The sequence below is a fragment of the Cetorhinus maximus genome, chromosome X, assembly GCF_964194155.1.
Source record: "Cetorhinus maximus chromosome X, sCetMax3.hap1.1, whole genome shotgun sequence".
Taxonomy (NCBI): Eukaryota; Metazoa; Chordata; class Chondrichthyes; order Lamniformes; family Cetorhinidae; genus Cetorhinus; species Cetorhinus maximus.
In genome coordinates, this window is record NC_135917.1 from 3,182,021 (window position 1) to 3,205,988 (window position 23,968).

The 23,968-nt window shown below is 39.4% G+C and overlaps 1 protein-coding gene across 4 annotated transcripts in view; it reads right to left on the bottom strand.

Annotated features, from left to right (window-relative positions):
• LOC144672714 (zinc finger CCCH domain-containing protein 10-like) overlaps positions 1-23,968 on the bottom strand; it is a 39,525-nt gene that overhangs the window by 9,236 nt on the left and 6,321 nt on the right. For 2 of the 4 annotated variants that reach the window (XM_078534653.1, XM_078534655.1), the window contains one exon: positions 22,915-22,969. The exons of the other annotated variants lie outside the window; for them this stretch is intronic. The gene's annotated coding sequence lies outside the window, so the exon portion shown is untranslated. The remainder of the gene's footprint in view (positions 1-22,914; positions 22,970-23,968) is intronic. 4 annotated transcript variants of the gene reach the window in all.

Genomic DNA, 23,968 nt, shown 5'->3' on the forward strand with positions numbered 1-23,968 from the left:
AGTTCCTGATTTATACCTGGTTAAAGGAGTTGTAAACCATTTCAAGTAAGCATGCGTACATCGCACTAAAGTACCCATAATATGGAAATATGGATCAAAGGCCATAAAATGGCTAGTATGAAAAATGGGAAAATTTATACTGGTGCAGCCATGGAATAACTTTGAAGGCTGAGGTTAAAGCATTTTGTTCGGAGCAGTGTAGTATCTAAACCATGCAGTAATTGTTTTCAGAGCACCTGATGCAGACACCAGGGGCTGCAATTATCCACTCTGCATTCGACAGCCTGTGATTTTTTGACAATTCACTTTAATTTTGGAGGGGGGGGGGGGGGGGAAGAAAGAATTCCAAATACCAAAAACAGCAAGGACAGCAGAGAACCCCAGCCAGTGTCAAAAATGACAGACATTCCACTTGCATTTCTCATACTGGTGGTCACAAAACATGCACAAATATGTGTATGTTGTGCATAATTTAGAAAATCTGTCCACAAATTAGCGCTAAGTTGTATGAAATGGTTATAACATTCCTAAGTTTGAAATGTCTGGTGTTTACTAAGAGAAAATGTTCCTTGTACCAATAATAATCCCTCAGTTTGATCGATATGCACAAAAATGCACCAAAACAATCAAATGTAATATCAGTGCGCCTTCAAATAAAGAAACTGGACTGAGGAATGTCTCACTAACAGGCTCACGGGAACTCAACATTTCTGCTCTGAGGTGAACAGAAATGCTCAACTGACATCAATAAATGACCAAAAGGCAAACTACTGTGAATACTGGAAATCTGAAATTTAATAGTTCATGTCTACAGATGGTGCTTGGTTTGCTGAGTATTTCCAGCATTTTCTGCTTATATATTAGCAGATGATCAGTCTGTCAAAAGCTTGATGAAGCAGAAGGAATTGGCACCTGGGCACCGGATGCTACTCCCAAATCACTAGAATTTTTTAAAAATGCAGTGGCCTTAAAAGTATCTTTTTTTAAAAATTAAAGACTGCAAGTTCAAAACGCTTTTTAAGCCATCCAAATGGCACAGAAGTAAAGCTTGAGCCATACAGCGACAAGGAAATCCGAGGTTAGATCCTGGTTTTTACTGATCTTGACCTTAGGAAATAACAAAGGCACTACAAATGACCTTTTGCCCCTGGGTTAGGAACTGAATAATCAGCCAACTTTCCACTCCTGATTGATACACTGCCATTAAGTACAATTTGAAGAGAGTGGGCGCAAGTTTTTCACAAACTAATTACTGTGCAAGCCAAGAGATTTGTCAATGCATGAAGGAATCATCAGCGTGAATTAGATAGCTCAAAGGCAGTGTAACGAGGTCTGGACGGCAGCAGAGCCCTAGGAGAGAAAGGTAACCATTAGGTTTGGCTGGGGAAAGCTCTTGTCACCCTAGTACAAGATCAGAGTTATGGTCAGAAAATCACTCCTATCCATCCTATTAAATGGAATGCTATGAATTCATACATTTAGAAAATTGCATAGGTACTATCTACCAAGAAATAAAATATAAGCCGATATGCTCCTCTTAATTCATCTCACAAAGTGTTCAAAATACATTACCCTACGTTATTTGGCTCAAAATGCTCTCTGCACATAAACGATAATTGCTTCTCTGAACTTTCTCCAAGTATAAAATGGACAGAGCAAAAATCATACGTGCCTCAACAATGCTTGAATCCTACTGTGCTTAGAAGATCTCCAAGGACCTTTACAATGCCACAAGTTAGAACAATTTAAAGTTTAAAGCTTTCAAGGCTGTATGACAGGATGTAGAGAGGTTAAATAAAATGACCCACCAAAGTCTTCTTTAAATCTGTAACACTATGCCAATATAAGTTCTATTAATTGAAATAAGCTATTCCGATCAGACCCTTTGCTCTGTACATTTTACCACACTGGAATAAAACAGCCTACAAATAAGGTCAAACTTTGAAACAAAAACAGAAAATGCTGGAAAAACTCAGAAGGTCTAACAGCATCTGTGGAGGGAAAAACAGAGTTCACACTGTTCTCTCCACAGATGCTGTTAGACCTGCTGAGTTTTTCCAGCATTTTCTGTTTTTGTTTTTTGCTTTTATCTTAAGGTCAAACTTTGCTTCACCTATGTTAACTCAGCCTGCCTTCAGAGAAACTGAAGGAGTACATGCTAAGGCATGGAAAGCTAGTCGAGAATACCAAGTTTCATGGATATATTCCTAGGTCCACCTACCATACAGGTTAAATAAAGAGCAGCAGGAGTCAATGTCCATAAATACAAGGTGCTTGGACTACCTTCAGGAGGGACTGGTACCACTTAACCAGAGAAGGTATCTATGGCAGTCTGCATTCTTAACACCAATGTTCTTCTTGCATTTTCTCCAGAGAGAGAGATCAGGCCAGAATTTAAGCAAACGGGTCATTTAATAACTAATGTCAACTTCCATAACTTTATAATAAAAATCAATGTTTGGGTGATAAATGGCAATTTGCATAAGAAGGTTCACATTTAAGGTAGGGTGAACACAGTAAATTTCCAAGAGGAGAATGAAGTGGACCAGGAGCAAGATGGGAGGAGGAGCATAACATAAACAAATTTAATGGCATAAAAGCAAAATACGGCAGATGCTGGAAATCAGAAATAAATTAGTGGCATGTTGGGCAAGATGCCATCAGGAGCAGACCACAGCCAAGTCCAATCCCCTCACCAGATTGAACACCCACTTCAGGAAGGGTTTACTGGATAACAAGTAGGTACTGGGAAAAAAGCAAAATACTGTGGATGCTGGAAATCAAATAAAAACAGAAAATGCTGGAAAACCTCAGCAGGTCTGACAGCATCTGTGGAGAAACAGAATTAACGCTTCGAGTCCATATGGAAGAATTGGACAAACACCACCTCATCTTCCGATTAGGTACTTTACAACCTTCCGGACTTAACGTTGAGTACAACAACTTCAGACCATGAACTCTCTCCTCTATCGCAACCCCTTTTTTATATTTATTTTTATTCATTTATCATTGTTTTATCCCCTTTTTAAAATCCTCTTATAGCTCTGAAGAAGGGTCATACCAACTCTCTCTCTACAGATGCTGTCAGAGGTACTGGGAAACCTGTCTGCTTTCTCTACTACCTAGCCCAGGGGTGCTAAACATCTTTGTCAGGCCTATGGAGATCAGCTCATTCAGTTCCGTAACCAGGACTGGGATCTTTGCATCTGTGTGGCTCAATTACACCAATGTTACTCTTTTTTTGCTTCACATCAGTCGGAGTAATTTTGACTCCCAACATGCACCAATCCTGCTGGCAACAAGTATAACATTTTAACTTGAAATTTTAACACATTTGTGCTCCATGGAACCAATCTTATAATTGGTTGCTGAACTAAATTTATAATAAATCTCAACAGGAAACTAACACGTTCTAAAAAAAATCTTAAAATTCGGATTACAGGTTTCAGAATTTCGTATTAACCATCTGTTAAAACAATTCACTCATCAGTTCCTATCACTTGTTGATCTATTTGCTTATTAATAGGATTACTTTTGCCATTGCAATATGTTGGTCAGAACAATTTAAATAATTCTGGAAGTTTGTACTGTATTCAGTTACTAATTTTGCGACGGACTTTTTGAAAATGGGGATGGGGATTTTTTTGTCCTTGGCGCTTGTTTCCGGCCAATTGTGATACTTCTGCCGAGAGCAGCCAAGCTTGGTGACTGCTCCTGACTCTTGCAACATTGTGAAACTCACATCGATTAAAATCTCCGTCATGAGAACAGTAAATTAAGGCTGGGCGAACGCATAAATTGGTGAGAGTGAGGAGCAGAGCTGGAGCAGTCACCAAGTTTCCAGGCTGCAGCCCGAAACAAGTGACCAGAAACAGCGCCAAGGACAAAACAAAACTCCATATCTCACCTTGACACATCCAACTCAGTGAGAAACTACGCTTGGAAAGTGACGATTAAATAACTGCTCGGCAAAGGCCCGACCTGGGAGGGCATTTCCGGGGAACACGGACCTCCCATTGGCTAATCTAACCGACAGTCATTTAAGATGGTGTCAGGCGCCATTTTGTAGGCAAAAAAATTGCGGCTGGAAAGCCGATTTTAAAATGGCGCCTCAATACCACCCCCTCCGCCCCATTCATGCAAACACAAAGAAACACTAAGACACTTCAAGCAAGGGAATTAAGAGCATAGCAACCACCATATCGAAGGTCGAGTGTCCTATCAAGTTACACTGTAGTACAAAACTGAACTACAATAATGCACTGTAACGGAATTGAAGGGAAAATAACTTTATAAAAATGATTTAATATAAAAAATTATTAAAAATACTAAATAAGGTGTCTGAGCACAAGTAACCTACTAGAAGTGATGATTACTTTCGCAAACACCCTATTTTTTAAAACAAAAAGCAAGACGTGAATCTGATGTGCAAAACCCCATTAGCGTGTTAGCGACTTTTCAAACGAAATTACTGAGAAACTTACGCAGGTGCGTTTTCTATTTACTGCATTATATAATGCAATCCTCCCAAAGGGAAGTCTAAGGAACTGAGGTACAGCTCAGAGATTCCCTTAAGTACTGTTGGTTAAAAGCTGTGCAGCTTACCAGCACAGAACACTGGCATACAACATAGAGGCTGCACGTATAAACTGACCTGCTGAAAAAAATGCAAAGTTTGAAAATGAATGTTTTTCACGTATTACAATCTACAACTGACCCAAAAAAGGTGAGACTAATTTTACAAATTATTGAACAAGAAACAGCCGCCAATGTCAGGAAGGAAATTAACTAAATAATTACTACAATAAACTGACTCGGTATTGTAAACAATATAAAAAGGATATGATTTGTGGGTACAACTAATAAAAAATTAAGTTGAATGTATCCATTTTCCAGTTATTGAAGACTATTTAAGATATTTTCAACTTCAATGGAAAGAGTCCTGAACTGTACTTGACATAAATCTGAAACTAGAGACCAAAGCACTTATGCATAGAACGAGATAAACTATTGATCAGTATATTAACAATATATTAACTGAATTAAACAATATATTAACTGAATTAAGAACTCAAAGCAAACCTCATTAATTTGTTGAACACGATCACTAAAGGGACAGGGTAATATGTAAAATAGCAAATAATTCTTCCAGAAAGGCCGTATAGGATCTGGCATTAAGGCAAAATAGTACAAATCCTTAAGAGTGAAAGAAACAATAAAAAGGACCAGACAAAATAGAACCACATATTTATTAAAGAATAAAATTAAAAGTCTGAAATGCTATACAAAGTTGAGTGATAACGGAGTGAGGGAATGGTATGGAACCCATATACTCTGAAGATGCTAAACTTTTGGAACCCCGTCTAGACCCTGAACATATGACAAAACACGATGGCAGTGGACAGCGAGTAAAAGACCCAGAAAAAAACTCTAAGTAGCAGCTACAGACCTGGCAGGTCAAGGGATCCTTAAAAGTAGCAGATTCAAAACTCACCAAAAAGTCAAGAGCACCACTGGTGCAGCAGATGCAAGCTGAGACACAGAACCGGGGTCCAGACAGAAGTGAGCACAGACCAGAATTAACAAGCAACACCAGTGAAGCAGAAATGATTCCAGGGCTTGGTAGAAGTATGGAATCCACACTACCACTCCTAGAACCATTCCAGCGCACTGAATGCTCACAACAGGCTCAGCACTGGGACAACTGGAGAAAGTGGTTTTCCAGGTATAGAACTGCTTCTGGTTTGCACCAAAAACAAAACGATCAGGTCAGTACATTGCTCTGTGCAGTTGGTGCTACTGACGATGATATAATAGTGAGGCAGGGAGTCGAAGAGACCTCAACTTCTTACAAAGAAGTCCTGCAAGCACTTGATTCATATTTCAGCATTTGCAAAAATGTAATTAGAGGGGGCGAAATTTAACAAGCGAAAGCAAAGACCAGACGAGAACATGGATTCATTCATCAATGATTTAAGGAGGCTGGCAGAAAATTGCGACTACAGAATATTGAGGGATGAATTGATTAGTGATCAAATAGTAGCTGGGTCTTAGATGAAACTATCAGATTTCTTGCAGTCGAGAGGGAATTTAACACTAGTCATGACAGTACAAATGACGAGACAAACTGAGCTCAGAAAACCAAATAGAGCATTTGTTCATGGAAAAGGTGAGGTCCCATGGAAAAGAATGAGTGAGGTAGTTTAGTATGAAGGCCATAAGAGGGAAAGCGCACCAAAGCAGAAGTGGTGAAAAGTGCACCAACTGCGATCTTGAAACGTTGTGTGATGGAAAAAACCTGCACAAGCGGGAAGAATGCCCAGAAGGGAAAGCAGAGTGCTACAACTGTGGAAAAATAGGACATTTTAAAACAGTCTGCCAATCAAGAACACTAACAACCTGCAAAAAGGAGGAAAAATATTAAAGCCAAACCACATACAAGAAGTGGAAGAACCAGAGAAAGGAAATAATTTTCTTAGGGGAAGTAAATGAGATGGAAAATAAATACTGGAGTATTAAACTTGAAGTGCACGGACACCCCATGGAGTTTAAATTAGACACGGCAGAAGTTTCTGTCTTATCTGACGAAGTAAAATGGATTAAGCATATTACACTACAGCCTTCATCCATCAAGTTACAGGGTCCAGATGGGACTACACAAAGTCATAGGCCAACACATGGCAAAATTGAAGTACAAATATGGAGAAATCATTGAGCCTCCATATGTCATCCAGAATCAAGAATCTTCTTTACCAAGCTGGAAGGCATGCTTAAAAGTTAAGCTTACCGTAAAGTTGAAGAAGTTGCTGATCACTATTATAGCAGTACATTTATGAATAAATTTCTAAGGTTATTTATAGTCTTGGACAAACTGAAGACAGAGTACCACATCACCTTAAGAGCTGATGCTAAACCAGCCTGCCTCTTTACACCAAGGAAAGTCCCTATCCACTCTTGAACAAAGTCAAGGGTGAAATTGAGAAGATGCAACAGCAAAGAATTATATCATCGGTGACCATGCCAACAAAGTGGTGTTAAGGAATGGTTACAGTCCCAAATACCAAATGGATCAATTAGAATCTGCGTGGATTTAATTCAACTAAACAAAATCGGTGGAATGAGATCTACCCGATGGCCTCAGTGGATGAGAGTCTTGTCAAGCTAGCCAAGAGTACTCTATTTACCAAATTAGATGCAAACAGCGGATTTTGGCAGCTGCCTCTAGACAAAGATTCCAGATTGCTGACCATTTTTATAACACCGTTCAGTTGTAACTGCTTTACTAGATTACCTTTCGGAATTGTGTCCACTTCTGAAATTTTCCAAAGAACAATGTCTCAAACCTAGAAGACATGGAAGAAGTAATATGCCATACAGATGACATACTTGTACAGGGCGCCATGAGAGAAGAGCATGACCATAGATAGACAGTCCTGAAAGTCTTACATTGTAAGCCTAACATTGAATGAAAAACGTGAGCTTGCCAAGCCTATGATTAAATTTCTAGGTCACAATGCACAAGCCTCCCGAATAACAGTCGACCCATAAAAAACAAAGGTATCAGAGAGTTTCCACAACCCTGGAACATTACTGAGCTTCAGAGATAACTTGGGATGGTCAACCAAGTAGCTAAGTTCCTACCAAATTTGGCAGAGGTCAATGAGCCTTTAAGACAGCGGTTCAGACTGGGTCAACAGAGGTACTAGAATGTGGACCAGCAAAATGCTTTTGAAAAAAAATCAAAAATCTTTTAATTTCCTCTGAAATTTTAGCACTACCAACCGCAGTAGCAGCAGATGCATCATCTACAGGTCTGGTTGCAGTATTACTTCAAGTACAGAGAAACAGTAAACATAGACCAGTTTACTATGCCTCAAGGTCACTCACAGACACAGAAAAGATGTGTTACAATTGAGAAGGAAGCACTGGCAACAACATGGGTGAGAGAGAAATTCTCAGACTACATAATGGGACTGTGGTTTGAAAGTGAAACAGACCATAAGCCACTAGTCACTCTTCTGAACATGAAAGAGATTGAAAAGAATCCGTCTCGAATCCAACAGTTCAGATTAAGATTAATGAGATACAACTCCATAACAGAGTACATTCAAGGGAAGTACCAGGCGACAGCATATACACTATCAAGGGTACCAGTTAAGGAACCAATCTGGAGGATTTGCATTTCATTGAGGAGGTGGAAGCGTATGCATCTCTCATTACTCAACACCTACCAACTGCTGCAAAGAAGTTGCAGGGGATAAAACAAGCACAGCAACAAGACGACAAATGTATCCAGATAAGAAATTGCTGTCTGGGGGAATGGCCAGACTATACTCCTAACAATCCAGTACTTTGAACAAAGAAAGCACCTCAATCAATCAATGACGACCACCTAGTTTTTAAATGACACAATAGTCATTCCGAGAACACTTCGGTTTGATGTCCTTCAAAGACTTCACCAAGGTCACTTCGGCATAGCAAAATGTCGAGTGAGAGCCCAGCAATCAGTCTGGTGGCCAGAAATTACTCGTCCTATAGAAGAAATTATTTCTAATTGTCTTACATGTGCAGTGAACAGCCAAGAGCTTTTCCATTAAGGCCATGGGAGCACCTGGGAATAGATTTATTCGATTTTAAAGGCAAGATATTCCTTATCATTGATCACTACTCACGGTGGATTGAAGTGAACAGATTGCTTCCACCATATTGCTGTGCAGTCATTCAATCGCTTAAGAGAATTTATGCAACACATGGCATTCCAGGTACTGTGGTGTCGGAAAATGGGCGATAATTTGCTAATGAATTATTTCAAAATTTTTATGACGGAATACGGATTAATTCACGTAACTAGCTCACCTCGTTATCCTCAAATGGAGAAGCTGAGAGAGGTGTATGAACCAAGACTTGAAGAAATAAGATTTTAATTTAGCTCAAGTTACGGAACCTCACCACGACAAAATGGTTTCTCACCGTTAGAGTTGTGAATGGGAAGGAGCTTGAGAATAACTTTCAGCTCTGCAAAAGAAGCTAAAACCCAATATTATCTCAAACGACCTCATGAGGGTAAAACAGCATGAAGAAGAACAGAGAAACAAGCAGGTTCATAACTTTAACTTCAAACACAGAGCATGACACTCATCAGTGCTGAAGCTCGGGTAGAGGGTACGAGACCAACAGAAAGTATAATAATCAAAAGAGCTCACAACTGAGATCATACAGGATTGATACAGACCAGGGAACTATAAGGAGAAACTGCAGAGCCTTAATATCCTTGGAAAGAAAGCCAATAAAAACTTGGGCTTACTACTTAGATCCTGATGGAGATGAAAGAGAAGCAACAAGACAAAGCTCTACAGCCACCCAGGAGAAGGACATTCACACCGACAGTCGGGAGAGTGCGGAATGTTTTCAACTTCAGAAAGAGATCAGAACAAGATCAGGGAGATCGGTCAAGGCACCTCAGAGACTAACCCTGTGAAGTTCGAGACTTTGGGGAAGATGTAGGAGGATGTATATAATTGGGATGAAGACTTGAGGAGTGATGTAAAGGGTTAACATCAGAAGCACATGATGTAATGACAATGTAACATCACATGATTGAGTAACAGAGATCTGGAGGGAGCAACCTCGTGTACAGGTCCCAATATGTATATAGTAGTTGCAAATAAAGAGTAATGGTTTTAACAAACTACAAGTCTCATGCAGTGTACTTTGGGAGAATAGACAACATACGAGTTAGGAGTAGGCCACTCAGCCCCTCAAGCCTGCTCTGCCATTCAATAAGATCATGGCTGATCTGAATGTAACCTCAACCCCACATTCCTGCCTACCCCCAATAACCTTTCACCCCCTTGTTAATCAAGAATTTATCTAGCTCTGCCTTAAAAATATTCAAAGACTGCTTTCACCGCCTTTTGAGGAAGAGCATTCCAGACTCTCAACCCTCAAAAAATTTCTCCTCATCTCAGTCTTAAATGAGCAACCAAGGGATCCCATCTAGACCCCAAACACATGACAAAAATTTGTCACGCTAAAAAGGTATTCAGCCAAGTTTAGGTCGAAGTACATGCAAAAAAATTCTCTCCAGTGAAAAGTAAAGGAACATTTACACAGGAATGAAGGATCTTCTTCAAAAATTAGGCTGTTTGCTAGGAAGCCACCAGATCAGGACTGGGCTGATACACTAAAAATATTAATTGCACTACTGTAAAGTAAAAAAATTAAGTGACTGGAAAATAAATTTCCCAAAAAAGGGAAATCTGAAGTGTAAATTATGGATTTTTTTGGACTCAAGTCGTAAACAGTACAATGAAACATTTCAAATCACCAACTCAGTAGGGAATTAAGGTACAGTTTGTTAATGGAAGCTATTTTAACAAATTAGTTGCATCTTCAAATTTCTAGCAACTGAACTTCAATGAAAAAAGTTATGTACATTGAAGTTAGATTCTTACAGCTTTACTTTAGCATTACTTCAGCTACAATTGTAGTCTATTCCTGTCAACTTGAAGTTGTTCAAAAATTTGTGCAAAAACAATTATTAAGTAATTCAAATCAAAATAATTAATATAGCACGTTTTGGTACTCTGAACAGATTTGAATAAACAGGTAATTCTAATTAAGTGGCTTAAAAAAAGTAGACCATATATCATTTAAAAATCCATACGAGCATATTAGAACAAATTCTTAAGAGTGAAATAAACAATAAAACATCAACAGATGGCTTAAGAATGCAGGATTTGTTCAAACAAAAACAAGATGAGACTTCAGATGGTTACTAGAAAAGTCCAATAAACAAAGATAAATGTGTATTATGAATCACTGATTTGACTTTTGTTGACGACATAACTACAATTTGCATTTATATAGCTTCTTTAATGTATTAAAATGCCCCAAGGTACGTTACAGGAGCGCAAACAAGATTTGACACTTGAGTCACATAAGGAGATAATCAGGACAGTTGAGGTCAAAGAGTAAGTTTTAAGGAGTGAGAGGAGAGAGAGGTAAAGAACTTTAGGGAGTGTATTCCAGAGCTTTGGGCCAAGGACACTGAGGGCACAGCAACCAATGGTGGCACAAAGAAAATCAGAGATGTGCAAGAGGCTAGAATTGGAGGAGTGCAAATATCTGAGGGCTGTAGGTTACAGGGGTGACACAGAGGCCACAGAGGGATTTGAAAACAAGAATGAGAATTTTAAATTAAGGCATTGACAGACCAGGAGCCAACATAGGTCAGTGAGCACATGGGTATTGGGTAAATGGAACCTGGTGCAAGCTAGGACATGACAACATGAAAAATATCAACTTTTGAGGGCATGTCATGCCCACAGTGCAAAAACTCCTTGGTATGGTCTATTAAGTTAGTCAACTTTTTTCAAAAATTACTGCTCAATGAACTAGAATTGTGACGAGGGAGGAGAAATGCATGGAAATTTTTTAAGATTTGGGGATGTGAGGCTACAAAAGAAAGCAACCATTTCTGTACAAATGAAGGAGGAGCATTAATCACATAATCACAGCACAGAAGAGGCCCTTCGGCCCATCGAGTCTGCACCGACACGTGAGAAACACCTGACCTACCTACCTAATCCCATTTACCAGCACTTGGCCCATACCCTTGAGTGTTATGACGTGCCAAATGCTCATCCAGGTACTTTTTAAAGGATGTGAGGCAACCCCGCCTCCACCACCCTCCCAGGCAGTGCATTCCAGACCGTCACCACCCTCTGGGTAAAAAAGATTTTCCTCACATCCCCCTTAAACCTCCTGCCCCTCACCTTGAACTTATGCCCCCTTGTGACTGACCCTTCAACTAAGGGGAACAGCTGCTCTCTATCCACCCTGTCCATGCCCCTCATAATCTTGTACACCTCGATCAGGTCGCCCCTCAGTCTTCTCTGCTCCAACGAAAACAACCCAAGTCTATCCAACCTCTCTTCATAACTTAAATGTTTCATCCCAGGCAACATCCTGGTGAATCTCCTCTGCACCCACTTCAGTGCAATCACATCCTTCCTATAATGTGGCGACCAGAACTGCACACAGTACTCTAGCTGTGGCCTCACCGAGGTTCTATACAACTCCAACATTTGGTTATGAAAGGTTCATCAGTTTATGTATTATACTGCAGTGTTAAAAATGGTAATTTTTGGTGGCAGTCATTGAATCTTGTATCATTTGCTTAACAGCATCGTGAAGCTACTGATTTATGGTTTTCACAGAAAAATGGATTGAGCCTCAAAACATTTAGTCTACAAAGTCCCATGATCCCATAATCAGGACAGAATTTGACTCGGGTCAATATAATTCAATGGGCCTAACTGATAGAAGCATGTTTTGAGAATCGCATTGCATTAGTAAAATTCCTGTAATCCCACATGATAAAAATAGAATTTGACTTGTTCAGTCGCAGTGGAACACGGACCCTAATTACTGATCAAAGGATCAGTATGCTACCACGAATAAGGGCTTGATGAATCAAATGGTCATTTTCTGCTCTGAATTTCATATCCTTACTGTGCTTATTTGTCGTCAACTTCATTAAAATTGATTATAAATTACACACCGAAAAAGATTTATTCTCAAAAATTGAAGGCTCCAAGTGTGAGGAGCCAGTTTTTGGAAAAATTGAAGGACATTGAATTTTGGACATTCTTCCTCCTGATTTATATTTAAAAGCTTGCAATATTAATTCAGGGCTGTGAACATGCCATTCTCCAAGAAACCATGGGTCAAAATAGATGTCCAGCAGGGAATACCTGGTGAAGGAAGAGATACTTTAGATATCTAAGTTAACAAAGAACTGCTGTTGCAGGCTAAAAACTCCTACTGATTGGTCAAAAACACCTGGCCCAAGTGAAGTATTCTTTCAACATCTTAGTCTTTAAAACTCGGTGTCAGTGCCTTAGAAGCAGGCTGCAAGAAACAGACATTCCCTCTCTCTGCCCCACCTTTGTGTTAAACTTTCCTCAGAAACATCTCATCACGATAACTCGTGTTTTTTTCAAAGTCTGCAAAGTTGTGACAAGGAAGAGTCATCAAGGACAGTTTCACCAAAAAATCCATCTGAAGGAACTTCCAGATCCATTGTGACCAGAATTCTGTTAGATCAACAGTGTCGAGATCTTTTTGAATTTTATCCTTCTAAAAGAAATGTTCCCATTCTCCAGTCTCTGCAAGGGACTGTGTTTGTTTTGTCTTGTTTTGTGTGCGAGTGTATGGGGGTATTTCTGTGTATATTTTTAAAGGGGGAAATCGTTACACTTCTAAACTACAACTTGTATGTTAACCAGTTTTATAACTTGTTTTTAAAAAAGTTTGTTTTATTATAAATCAATGTTTTTTTGTGTTTATTGAAGGAAGCCTGGTTAGAGTATTTTTATGCTAGGAATAACAGTATCAAAGGTAAACAATTGACCAGTTTTGTGGATGAATTTAACATTTAAACTATTGTTGCGACCTGCAGAGAAGTGGGGCTAGAATTAATTGCACACACCTCCCATCACGGTTCCTAACATAAGATTGGGGTCCCTCACAGGATTTGAAGCGCGGACGAGTGATTAATAATAATTATTAAATGGATAAAAAGACAGATACCAGGTTTCTGATCCATTGGTAACCGACTTGGCTTTGGAAGTTGCTTTGACTTTTTTTTTTAAAGTTGGAAGACTTATCCCTGATTGGTTTACAAAAAGTACCCAAGGCTAAGCTAAGGGAATTGGCAGATAAATTGAGGTTAGAATTAACCAAAGAGGTGAGGAAAGCAGACAGTCGAGGTAACAGCACAGCATTTGAAATTGGAAGGGATACAAGAGTGACCACATTCTCCAGGGGGTGCGTCAATTGAGTTAGCTAGGATTCGGTTGCAAATGAAGCAGCTTGAAGTGGAGAAACTTAAACAGAAAAGAGCAGAAAGGGAAAGAACATTTAAGCAGCTATAACTGAAATTTCAGGCAAGAGAAAAGGAACACCAGCTTAAAAGGCTGAAATTTAAAACAGAGACACCAGATGCTGGGGAATAGTTTTGCAGATGGAAGAACTTTTTCCCACTGGACTCTGGGTTGGGATATATTTAAATTTGTGCATGCCCTTCCAAAGTTTGAGGAAAGGGATGTAGAGGCATATTTCATTTAGTTTCAGAAGGTAGCTAAGCAAATGAAGTGGCCAAAAGGAAACTGGAGATTGTTCCTGCAAAGTAGGTTAGTGGCCAAAGCTCAATGTTTATGCATCGCTTTCTGAAGAGGTGTCTATGGATTATGATGCAGTTAAGGCGGCTATTGTTAGTGCACGTGAGTTGGCTCCTGAGGCATACAGGCAAAAATGTCAAAATATAAGGAAACTAGCTTTGATCGTTGGATACGGTCACTAAAGGTGGAGGCCACGTATGAGACCCTAAGGGAAATAATTCTCCTGGAGAAATTTAAAAATTCACTCCCTCCAGTAGTAAGAACTCATGTAGAGAACCAGGAAGTTTCAACAGCTAGACAGGCAGGGGAGATGGCTGATGATTACGAGCTTGTCCATAAAGCCAAACCCTTTTTCCGTCACCGCCACAAACCCGAGAAGGATAGAAAGTGGGAAGGTGAAAGGAAGGCAAGTAGCCAGGGAAGAGAAGGGACAACTTAGAATGTGCTAAAATCTCCACCTCAGGTCAGAAAGGAAAGTGCTGAGGGTGGAAGTGACGTCTAAAGGCCCAAGTGTTTCCATTGTAACAAGGTGGGAAACATTTGGGAAAATTGCTAGAAGTTACGTGGGAAATCCATTGGACTTATTGAGGTACATAAGGACGACTCGGAAAAAAGTCCCGACTGAAAATACAACTGATCAAGTTGCAATATTAACTGCAGCTGTGACTCTGAATGTGAACACTGCTGAGTGTGCAGGTGAAGTGAAAAGATACCTGAAAGCTACAGGGAAATTGTCAGAAGGAAAAGTAATTCCTTATTCCTCAAGGGAAGCAGGTAAACCTATAATTATACTTAGGGATACAGGGGCTACCCAAACTCTGTCACTGGGGAAAGGCCTGAGTTTTTCCACCAGAGAGTTCACTAAGTGCCAAGGTTTTAGTGAATGGTATTGGCGGGGAGAAAATACCCACACCTTTGGGCATCAGGTGCACCTGGAGTGTGACCTAATGTCAGGAATGGTAACCGTAGGAGTTGTTCAGTTTGCCTGTAGACTGAGTTTACTTAATCCTTGAAAATGATTTAGCCAGAGGGAAAGCAGTAGTTATGGAAAGACCAAGTGAAGTCAAGGAGATAGAGCAGCTGCAGGAAAAGGTTCCAGGAATTTTTCCTTCTTGTGTAGTGACCCAAGCAATGGCTAAACAAGTTCTATCATCAGAGGTAAAACTGGCACCACAAACAGGTATTTGGCTATCTGAAACTGTCTTCATGGATTTGGACAATCCGAAGGAAAAGTAACATGGCAGAAAGACAATTGTGTAGACCTTGCTGAAACCACAAAAGACTAGTTCTGCTGCAGACAACTAGTTTAAAAATTGCCATGCGTTGTAATTGCATTATCTGCATTCTGTAGCATTTTAGTGCTAAGATTACAGAGTTTTGTAAAGAAATATTGCAATGTGGTGACATATGTCTAGTAAAGTATTCAGGCACAGAATGTGCCAGGTTTTCTACTGCAATTAGAGTAATTGTTAATCTAGAGCCAAGTGACTTATCTGAGACCAGAATTCATAAATGCATTTCTGGATCTTAGGGGACAAGAGCTGTATTACTATTGACAGGGAAGGGGTTGTCGGGGGTGGGATGAAATTAAAAATAGCATTTTGAAAGCAATAATTGCAACTTGGCAAGTAACATTCCATGTGTAATCTCATAGAAAGCACGGATGGTTTCACTTTATAACACATGTAGTGTCATTATGCATATTAAACCTTTCTCACGCACCAGATGAAGCCTCTTCAGTAATTTTCCTGATCAGTATCTAGACCAGTAATCTTTTGCAGCATACATAAACCTACATGTGACTATTTCACTAAATGTTAATCCCACTGATGTCAACTGTGCTTTTACTATTTATATATACACATTTTAAGAATTTATATTAACATGAATTTACAATTTATGGGGTATAATTCCACTATCCAAAGTACTCCAGAGACACAAATAAATTAACGAGGGTTTAGAGAAACAGCAGCATAGGATTAGATTGGAAATCAAAGTTATAATTCTACTTATCAGCTGAAATTGAAGTGCATTTATTGCATCATTTGTAGCATTTTGAAATTCCATTATTCACATCCCACCACCCCTCCCAAGGAAGAGGCAAATTCCACAGGCATAAGCAGCCTTCAACTAACCTGTCCAAGACATCTTAATTCTTTATTGATGAGCCAAACAATTAGTGTCAGTAGGCTATTCAACTTGGGAAGGCAGAGCCAAACCAGATTTCTTCCCTCTCCTAAATCCAATGTCCACGTGCGTGCAGGTTCCATCACAGGTCACTGGGTAGAAGTTGGTCATGGATTCAACCCACATTAGCCTGGATATTGAGAGACTAACTGTGCCCTCTAGCATCATACTAGCTGAGATCAGGTACTTCAGCACAGTCCAGGAATCGAACCTAGGGTGTGTATGACTCAGTACCACAATGGAAATGTATTAACTTACTAAACCATCAGGGGATTTAGAGCTTCAGGTATTAGCAATGAAACTAATATACCGAGTGTGGTATAAAAGGTATGGTCTGGCCTTTGGCTGGAAATGATTCATACAATTTATGCGTATCCACAGGCCAAAGATAAACTTCTTCAATAAGCCAACAAGACGCAACCTAGTTTCAGAGGTGAACAGAAAGTTGTAAATTAACATTAATGTTAAGTTTACTGATTGATTTTTAAGTCCCAAGAGGACTTTTCAAATTGAGAGATCTGTCAACTTCAAATGCAAATTTCACCCTTAAACCCACCCTTTGAGGTACAAGATCTGATTCTGCAACAGTCAACTTAAAAAAATGCCAGACAACTGCTGTACCTAAATGGTTAGGAAAATCTAGAAACTAGGTCTTAAAAACATAAAATAAATTATTAAATGTAAGCAACACAAAATTTGAGCAACATCTTTACTAAATATGTGGAATACCATTAGGAGTACTAATGGCAAACTTAAAATGTTCTGAGTTGAGCTGCATTAAACAGGGCCAGGCTTTTGACAGAGTTGGTAGCTACAGGGAGCAGGCTATGCAACCCCTCTCTCAGCACCAGGATAGGCAGAAGAAAAAGGAATGAAAATACAAAGGTAAACAGAGGAAATAACTTGAACGGTGTATTCCTAGAAAATAAATTAAATTCTGTTCCTAAGTAATATTTTATATTAATAAATACAAACTTGAATGAGACAGATCTTACTGACCTTAGATGCAAGGTACCTGAGCTGCATTCAAGACATTTGCTCCAACTTCCCCCATACTAAGAAGGCAGAAAGCTTACCTGTTCGCAGAATCTGCCTATGCTATTCTTAATTCAGTTGTAAAGAGATGTTCTAGAATAATCTGATGTTGCGCTCTTTCCCTGCACGTAAGCACATGAACTCAGCTGACTGACTGTGTAGAGGAAACTGGAAAGTGAACCAGTGTTTCTAAACATTGGACGACGTTTTAGGGTCGACTTTATACAGAAAGAACCCAAGTTAAAAAAAGGAAGACCTACATTTACATAGTGCCTTTCACAACTTAATGAAGTACTTTTGAAGTACAGCCACAGTTGTAATGTTGGAAATGCATCAGCCAATTTGTGCATGGAAAAGACCCACAAACAGCACCATGATAATATCTAGATAATCTGTTTTGGCAATGCCTGATTGAGGGATAAATATTGGCCAGAACATCAGGGGGAATTCCCCTGCTCTTCTTCCGAATAGTGCAATGGGATCTTTTATGTCCAACTGAGGGGGCAGATGGGGCCTTGGTTTAACACCTCATCTGAAAGATGGCATCTCTGATGGTGATAGAAGTGTCAGCCTAGATTTTTGTGCTCAAGTTCCTGGAGTAGGACTTGAACCCACAACCTTCTGACTCAGAAGTGAGTGCGTTACTAGAAGCAATATAAACTGGCAGAGAATTAAATGGACAGTAGCCCCCCATAATACATATATGATAAACTGTTGAGCTTAAACTATGAAAAATGTACAGTACATTTTCAGAACAATACAAATTCAACATGTAAAACCTACAGTTATCTGGGCCCCAAGTATCATACAAGCCCCTAAAACAGTGTGTACTCCAATGGATGGTTGCCACCTGAATCCAAGAATCAGAACGGAAGGTATAAGCCAGCATGAAGATCCTAATGGATTTGGAATTTAAGTCCAAAAGAAATCTCTCCAAAGAAATCTCTAATTTACAGACACTAATGCACCAACAGTTCCTTCAGTACAGACCTTTTATGCAATTTTATCAATGCAATTTCTTACTTGTCAATAAATGTATTTAGACATGGGGTGCATTTCACAGTATCATTACAGTACAGGAGGCGGCCATTAGGCCCATCAAGTCTACACTGGCTATTAAAGGGGATTCCATTAGTTCCAATCCCCTCCCTTATCCCTGTAACCTTGCACACACTCTTTTCAGGTAGCAATCCAATTCCTTTTTGAATACCTCGATCAAACCTGCCTCCACCACCCTTTCAGGAAGTTTGTTCCAGACTCCAACCACCCTCTAGGTGAGAATTTTTTTTTCCTCACATCATATTTACTCCTTCTGCCTAATTATTTTGAAACTGTGCCTCTAGTAGTCTTGAGTGGGAACAGTTTCTCACTATTTACCCTGTCCATACCCCACAGGATCTTGAATACCTCTATCAAGTCTCCTTTCAGCCTTCTTTTCTCCAAGGAAAACAGACCCAAATTCTCCAATCTATTCTCATAGCCACAGTTCTTCATCCTGGGTATCATTCTTGTGAATCTCCTCTGTACTCTCTCCAATGCCTTAACATCCTTTCTCAAGTATGGTGCCCAGAACTGGACGCAGTTCCACGAGGCCTAACTAGTGTCATATACAAGTTCAACATGACCTCCTTACTCTTGTACTCAATGCCCGTGTTAATAAAGCCTAAGATACTATATGCTTTATTAACTGCTCTTTCAACATGCCCTGCCATCTTCAATGACCAATGTACATATACACCGAGGTCCCTCTGTTCCTGCACCTCCTTTAGAGGCTCTCCCTTTACTTTATACTGTCTCACCACAGATTTCCTGCCAAAATGAATCACCCCTCACTTCTCTGCATTGAATTTCATCTGCCACTTGTCTGCCCAATCCACCAACATGTCTATGTCCTCATGAAGTTCAACAGTATCCCCATCACAGTTGACAAAACCGACTTTCAAATGATTGGAAATGTTATTTTACAGAAATTTAAAAACAGCTTTCATAGTTTGAGATATATATGTTGATCTTGACAGGCAAGCATAGCACTCCAGTCAAGTCAAAGAAAGCAGCTTCCATTGCATCAGTATTGCAGACAAAGCTCCAATCAATGGTTAGAATAATTAGCGATATACTCAGTGAAAATTTAGATTCATTGATACTCAAAAGATACTGAAAAATTTACCAGAAATATTTGTCATAACCAAGGAGTTTATACTTTTTGTCCTATTAGCATTTCACTAAGTATAGCTATTGTATATAGTGGAGGTCAAAAATCAGAAAATCCTGAAGGATTAGGCTTACGTTTGAACTTGCTTTGAGAGAAACTGCATCAGCAAACTTAAGTGTTCCCAAATTCTTTGATTTATTCAGTACTAGAAGAACCATTGCTATTATATGCACGTCTAAACTATTAAGTCCCAACCAATTTCACTGTTGACTGAGCAATACACCACGATTTATCCATGCTGTTAGGGATTCTACCAATGAACAGTTGAAATTTATTGTTGGTCTATGAATATATCTGAGTAAATTATGTGCAAATGCAACACATTCTTGGATGGGTGGTGGATACACTCAATGCAAAACCTTTAACAGTGGATCACTGGTGATGTTACTGCATTTTGTGACAATAGGGCTGTTTAAACCGTGTAGGGAAATTATATTTTTATTGCATGCTGTTGTGGGATTTTTCCTGGTGCTGCAGGGATTAAATTCCATAGCTTATTCTGTGAAAACTGCAAATGAGCGGTCTTCATTTTGTAGAGATTCATTTTTAAGTATTTAATTTTTAGCCCTTGCCTTTTATAAAGCTAAAAATACACAGCAAGATGGTATGCAACATGCAACAAATGGAAATAGGTATCTGGTCGTTAGCAGTACTGAGGAGAAATGGGATGCAGCTGTACTCAGGTAGCACATGGGGATTATCTTTGACTTGAACAGCACGGTGGAATAGTTCATTGAAGAACTGGGCAGAGGTCCTGAAGTTTGATAGCACTGCTGTCGAGGTTTGGCAGCATGAGGATTCTTTTATCTGGTATCAACATTTACAGGAAACCTAGGGTACGGTAGAAATGTGGGAGGCAAACCCTGGATTGAGCACAACTGTAGTTTGAATGTGAGCTTTAACTCAGCGGCGGATTCACGGTTCCGTCAACAGTAAGGGGAGGGACAGTCGTGACACTAAAACTGGTGAGTGCGGGGATCTTAGGCACAAAACAGTGCGGCCAAGCACAAGAAATCTCTAAACAGTAAACTTATGTTTGTGAATGGTTTCTGATGCAAATGCGTCTCTGCTTCACACTGCAAGAAAGGGAAGTTGGGTAATAAAAACAAACAATGCTAGAAACACTCAGCAGTGCCTGCAGCACTTTGGGGTTTTATTTCATATTCCCCACATCCACAGTATCTTGCCTTTGTATACGGGATGTTGGGTGATCAGCAGCTTAATGGGATTAGGCTTGTAGAGTGGGAGGTGTATCGCAAGAATCTCAGCTTCAAATAAGTGATTAGCTTGGCGGGGACACGCGTGTGAGAGAGGGCACAAGAGAGGCAGAAGTTTAGCTTGGTATGCCAGAAGCAGTAGAGACAGTTGAGGGGAGTAATACAACAAGCACCTGATAATTCATGTTTTGGGGCTCTCACATCTTACAGCGTTTCCATCACTAAGGAATCTTTGCAAGCACGCAATACTGGTGTTTTGTGATTGATTCTGTCTCGCCCACGGTTAAGAAAATGTAAATATTGTAATAATTAAAAGACTTGAATTTATATAGCACTTTTCATGACCACTCGTGTCTCAAAGCAAGCCATCAACAAAACATTTGATTTTCACTGGGAAAAGAATCTGAATTCAGATGAGGAACACTGATGGCCGAGGATCATTAGAATGTTTATTTTTTATAACCGTCAACACAGCTGACAATCAAGCTGTTTGCTTCAAGAAATTAACTCAAATTACAATGAGAAAAGGCACTCTGCCTCTAATGCATTTTCTCAAGTTTAAAGAACAACCAAAAACTACAGATGCAAAAATCAGTAGTCTAATCACTTTTATCCTTCAAAATAAATGAAAACAAATCCCTCTTCTACAAACCTTAACCTGCATAATTGGGTGGGTTGGGGAAATAGAAAACACTGTCAATAGATAATCAATGTGAGAAGGTGGTTCAAAGCTTTAAGTAAATCTGGATGTTCGGAATCACAGTATTTAGAAATGTGTGACGATTATAATATGGTAACACTCCCTGCATACTTCACAATTCTGCACAAGAACTTTTCCACAACAGCTGCTCTATTATAAACATGTGTTGGAGATTGTTAAAAGTTAAAGTTCCTTTTTATACTAACCATATACATTTCTATTCAAATCAGTAATAACTTAAAGAAACAAACCTTCCATTTAACCAACAAGAGATTTATATGTTCCAGGATGATTTAAAAATATACTGACATACTTGGTTTCAAAAAACAAGAAAAATAGAAAATATCAGATGGTTATGTTCAACTTAATGTTATGAACAATATTTGAAAATAACATTATAATCTACTGGGGTAGCAGCTCAAGATGAAGAACAAGCTACTAGAGAACAGCAACTAATAAAAGACAACTAGTTTTGCAACAAATAAACCGACTAACCCACCATTATAGGTACTAAGAAAGATTTCACCAATTGCCTAGAAGTGGAATTAATGCAATGAACACAAGTATGCACTTCAATGCACCCTCACTATGTTGTCACTTGCCCATTGCTAAATTGATCAACTTAAGTTTGGTGAACAAAAGTTAATAATGAATATATGTTCACAATGAGCTTCGTTTATAAACTTCTTGTTTTTTTGCATGCAGACTCCTCCAGGATAACCTGCTGAGATCAGAATGAAACCAGGGTCTATTTATTAGGCATAAGGATAAGAAAAAAATGCCAGGCTTTAGTCGCACCCTTTCTCAGACTATCACTCCCTGACATTACTGGGAGAACTGCATCGCAACTGTTTTTTCAAGAGTGTGGAGATCAGCATTCCCATTGTTATTTGTTTGACACCTGTAGGGAGTTCCCTACTGAAATTTTGCAAAATAAGGTTCTCTTGAAATTATGAAACAACTGGATGTGAACTTGGGCTGCCATATTCCTATCTCAGCAAGAATCGTTATTGTCTTCAGATGGATATCTCCTTGATGGGGATCTGATCTACTCATTACAGGGAAAAATTACTTGGCAATAATACATGCTTTCCATGCTGCAATTTTCATAATTATACCCATCACATTTAACATGCAATAAATTACATTTGGGCCTCTGACATCCATCCTTCTGATAGCTGTGGAAGACTGTAATCCAGCCTTTATTTAGAGGCAGGTCATAAGACAAAATGCTAAATTCAGAACACTCATTAGCGTTTGGATGACAAAACTTGCAGCGCTTGCCGCAGATGCAGAGGTTGCGCAAGACGTCTCAGCAAATGTCATCAATGCTATTGGCAGCCTTGCTTTTGCCACTGTTGACTAAATGATCTGTACCTGACAGTTTTATAGATTAATTCAGCGCTGCTCAGTCAAGATGCTCAACAAGGAACTGCAAAAGAAAAACAAATCATATCTTTACAAAGAAAGCGGGAATTATTCACAAAATAACTGATTCACCCATCTCACAATGATTAAAACATTAATCTAAAGTACACTGTTGATTTAATCGAGGACGTACATACAAGGAATAATGGAATTTTAGCTTTCTACCCCCACCCAATTTCTTCTCTGCATTCCCAAAGGCAGTACAGATGTACCAGATTTGGTAGCTTTCTGATATTGTGCCTATCAGATGGTCTCCTTATTTGAAAAAAAAAGATATGATTGTGTTAACAGTTCAGAGAAGGTTCACTCTCCTCATTTCAGGGATGAAGAGCCTATGAGGAAGTGATGAACAGGCTGGGCCTATACTCATTTGAGTTTAGAAGGATGAGAGGTGATCTTAAGATCCTGAGGGGACTTGATAGGGTGCATACCAGGAGGATGTTTCCTCTTGTGGGAGAGGCTAGAACCAGAGGACACAGTTTAAGAGTAAGAGGTCTCCCTTTTAGGACAGAAATCCGGAGAATTTTTTTCTCTGAGGTTCATTAGTATGTGGAATTCTCTTCTCCAGAAAGCAGTGGAGGCTGGGTCACTGAATTTATTCAAGGCTGAGTTAGATAGATTTTTGCTAGACAAGAGAGTCAAGGGTTATGGGGGGCAGGCAGGAAAGTGGAGTTGAGACCACAACCAGATCAGCCATGGAGGGGTGGGGGGAAGCAGGTGTGAAGAGCCAAATGGCCTACTCCCGCTCCTAAGTCCTATGTTCCGATATCAGGGATCAAAACTTGGGACTTTTAGCCTTAATAGCTCAGCTACTTGTGTTCTAAATAAACTGAGTCATCAGGGGAGTGCCCCAATTTACTTCTATGGATTATATGCAAATTGGAAAAAAAAAAATCACACATTGAATAGTCTACCCACATGCGCCATTCAATGGGGATCATTGACTATTAATTGGAAGCAGGACATTTTGACTGATTTTTCTCCCATAGCCTAAGAGCATTGA